General features: G+C 41.3%; 1 pseudogene; it reads right to left on the bottom strand.

Moving 5' to 3' along the window:
• Nucleotides 1-1,754: 1,754 nt before the first annotated feature.
• LOC124964000 (translation machinery-associated protein 16-like) lies at nucleotides 1,755-2,284 on the bottom strand (annotated as a pseudogene).
• Nucleotides 2,285-4,072: the final 1,788 nt, after the last annotated feature.

The following is a 4,072-nucleotide window of genomic DNA, read 5'->3' as shown; positions in this document are numbered from 1 at the left end:
CTTAGTGACACCCTAAGCTACTTAGCAAGATCCAGTCTCAAAATAAAAAAATAAAAATGGGCTGGGGATGTGGCTCAGTGGTTAAGTACCACTCGGTTTAATCCCTGGTAGTAGTAATAATAATAATAATAAAAGAAAAGAAAAAGAAGCAGAGATTTGTAGAGGTAAGATAACATGCTGGAAGTCTCACAGTTGGTATGATATATGGGCATGACTGTAACCCAGGTGGTCTATGCTGAGCCTGAAGTCCAAGCTCTTTTTCACCCAGGGATTAAACCCAGGGGTGCTTAATCACTAAGCCACATCCCCATTTTTTCTCTTTTTTTTTTTTTTTTTCTCACAGTGCTGGGGATTGAACCCAGGGCCTGTGCATGCAAGGTATGCACTCTACCAGCTGAGCTATATCCCCAGCACCCCCCATTTCTTTTTTTTAATTAAATTTTATTTTTAATTTTCAAAAGTAAAAAAGTTATAACACTTTATATAAACTGCTAACAAGACAGTTGATATTAAGTTAACCTCATACATTAATGCTTTCCTTTTTTGAAAATAAATATATTTATATCACATCCTTTAAAAAAACACACTAAAGGATACTTGTGCTTAACAATTTCTGTAAGTAACAAAATTCTAATAGACCCATGTTTTTCATGACACTTGAAATACCGTTCTATGTCAATTTAACCTTTAGAAACTTATCACTTTTCAACATAAAAAAGTAGAAAATAATATATAATCAAAAGGAGCAAGCCTAATCATTTATTCTCTTTGTTAAAAGATAACAGATATAAGTGTGGATATCAACATAATCATAGAGACAGACTACTTGTTTCTAACCTTTACCTCTGGCTCAGGAAAACATAAAAGATAATCTATTGATGAATATGAATTCACAACCAAATTCTTCCCCATTTTACAAGGAAAGAAATTAGATTTAATGTTTAAGAGAGGAATCAGTTTAACACAAGTTTGCTATTATCACAACTTAAGAAATGCCCACAGGAACTGTTCATTCACCCCATTTGGGAGATTAGGCAAATTTTTCTTAAATTTTTTCCACATAAGGAAAAAATTCAAAACACATTTTGTTTTCACACATGTTATTTTTTGTCTACACAAAATTCAGATTAAGTGTCTTTAAAAGATCACTTCTTGTATCCATCCCTCAAGAGCTCATGTACTAGAAGCTTAGAGCCTAGTGTAGCACTGTTAAGAGGTGGTAGTACCTTTAAGAGGTGGGCCTAGTGAGAGGTCATTATTGGCCTCTTCCTCCTCTCTGGTGTCCTGTCTTACCACCCTTGTCACACCCTCCTGCATAGATTGTGATATCATCTACTATGAAGTGATAAAGCTAGAGGCCCTTGCCAGGGCCAGTACTTGTAGACTTTCAGCCTCCAAAACCATGAGTTAAATAAATGTCTTTTCTTAATAAGTAACCCAGCCTTAGCTATTTTATTATAGCAACTGAAAACAGACTAATACAACTTATATCTATTTTAGCAACTTAATAAAAATGAAAATCAACCTTCATTTTTAAATAAAAATCATAACACCATTTTTTAAACTGCAAATGGGACCCTCATTATGTAAGAAAATGAGTTAAATAACAAATTCTCATGTCTAGATAATCATTTACCTTAATGAATGTGACGTGAAGTTCTCAAATTATTTTCAACTCAAAGACAATCAGGCTACTAGAGCCATTTCTTTGAGTCATTTGATTCACCTTTTAGTTCCTAACTTTTGCCTGTAGTTTAAATAGTTTTCCTCTTGCCCTTCTTAGGAACTGCATCATTAGCACAGAGTTTTCTCATTTTAATGTTTGGCAATTTCTTCAGATCAAAATCCCACTCCCTAAAAGTTTTCAGATTGTTTGCATTTAAAATGTCTGGGATCTCAAGGTCATATCTTCATGCTGCTGCCCTTAGCGCCCCATCGGCAGCTTGATAACTGTTTGCCAGGAAAAGTGCCGCCTTCCCTGTCTGTCTTTGATGCTGTTATGTAACTCAGGCTGCTCCAACTCACTGCTAAATCTATTTAAATACCTTTCGACTAATTCACAAGCATCTTTCTTTGAATACTCCAATTTTGGGGGCTCCAGATGATTTTGAAACCACTGCAGTTTTTCACCAATAAGATTGGGATACAAGGCCCTTTCATTATTCAACTTTTCTCTTTTTTTCTTACTTGTGGGCCTCTCTCATAATCTGAGCTGCTTTTCTACTCTGTGGATGGATAACATTTTTTCCTGTCCTGTACTTCTTCCCTTTGGTGCTTTAGGCATAGTGACGTCCAGGAGGCCGCCATGAGGAGCCTCCACGCTCCAGACTCAACAATCATAGACCCAAGCACAGCACCGAAGACCTGCACTCCAGCCCAAACACATGTAGTACTGCGGGAGCTGCCACGGCCAGGACCAGAGCCTCCCCATTACCTTTTAATATTTATTTAGAGATAGGGTCTTGCTGAGTTGTTTAGGGCCTTGCTAAGTTGCTGACCCTGGCTTTGAATTCCCAATCCTCCTGCCTCAGCCTCCTGAGTCGCTGGGATTACCGGAACATGCCACCATGCCTGGCAAAGTCCAAGCTCTTAACTACGTTGTTATAGTGCTTTCCAGCAAAGTTAACTTTATCAAGGTAATAGTACCCAAGGAGACACAGAGCTGAGAGCTGAAAGTTCAGGTAGAAGGGGGTGCGAGATTAACAATATTATTCAACATTACTTAAATAGTAATGTTAAAGTATGTTTAAGGATAAGAAACACGATAGAATTTCCTAAATGCAGCAAGGTGGAAGAACATCTGGAGACAGTGAGCAGCCAAAAAGCATCCGCGAAAGCTTGCTGAAGGTCGGAAGCTCCCTCGACAGACAACCTGCCAAGCGCAGCCATCCATCCTGGCTTGCTCTGGAGACTCGCGCTTCTCCATCCACTCTAACCTCTTGGTTCCCTCTTCTCTTCCTTTTTCAGAAGCTTCCAATATCCTGCAGACAGCTCACATCTTGCCGTCTGCTCGACCTACCCTGTCTCATCTCACCCTCAGAGCCCTGCAGGTGGGACCTTCGATGACTCCCATCTTTCAGGCAAGGAACCTGAGACTTGGGGAGTAAAAGCAAAGGCCCACAGTGCTACCTTAGAAAGGACCAAGCAAGAGGTCTGCTGAGGGGGTTCAAGTCGTAAGTGTGCTGTTAACTCCTCATCTTAGCCCACTCTGTGCTATTACACAGTATCATGCTGGGTAATTTATAGTGAACAGAAATTTATCAGCTCACTGTCGTGAAGGCTGGGAAGTCCAAGATCCACAGGCTGCATGTGACCTGGACCTTCTTGCTACATCATGACACAGCAGAAGGCCTCAGATGGATGGAGGAGAGAAGAGGGGATTGAATGTGTCCTTTTATGAAGAACCCACTCCTGTAACAATGCCATTAACCCACTGGTGGGTTCCAAACCCCTTCCGTTAGGTCCCGCCTCCAACACTGCCTCACTGGGGATGAAGTTTCCATGAGCCTCAGGGGACACATTCAGACCACCCCATCCCTTGTCTTCTACGCACAGAAAGTGGCATTAGGATCCCTTCTCTCCTCTCTCACAAAGTGGCTCTAAGGAACTATTGAGATGACAGACATAGGCCTACTTTTTAAATTGTAGGGACAAGAATGTGAAAAGGTCACACCTGGGTTCAAGTTCCAGTTTCACAGCTCATGTCCTAGGTGACATGAAGGCTTGTTTCTCACCTACAAAGTGGGGGCATTAGCTCTAGCCAGGATTTAACTGGATAGTGGGTATCTCCCTGTACTCCTCGACACACGTAGCTCTAGCAGACAGTAGCTTGCTTGCTTTCTTTGGTTCCAGGGATTGAACTCAGGGGTATTTAACCACTGAACCACAGCTCCAGCCCTTCATTGTATTTTATTAGAGACAGGGTCTTGCTGAGTTGCTTAGGGCCTCGCTAAGTTACTGAGGCTGGCTTTGAACTCGTGATCCTCCTGCCTTCAGCCTCCTAAGCGGCTGGGATTACAGGTGTGCGCCACCGTGCCCAGCAACAGTATCTCTTAATAACAGCAGAAGTTAA

The sequence above is a fragment of the Sciurus carolinensis genome, chromosome 14 (genome assembly GCF_902686445.1).
Source record: "Sciurus carolinensis chromosome 14, mSciCar1.2, whole genome shotgun sequence".
Classification (NCBI taxonomy): domain Eukaryota; kingdom Metazoa; phylum Chordata; class Mammalia; order Rodentia; family Sciuridae; genus Sciurus; species Sciurus carolinensis.
Note: the sequence above shows the minus strand (reverse complement) of the source record. Positions and strands in the feature narration are given on the sequence as shown.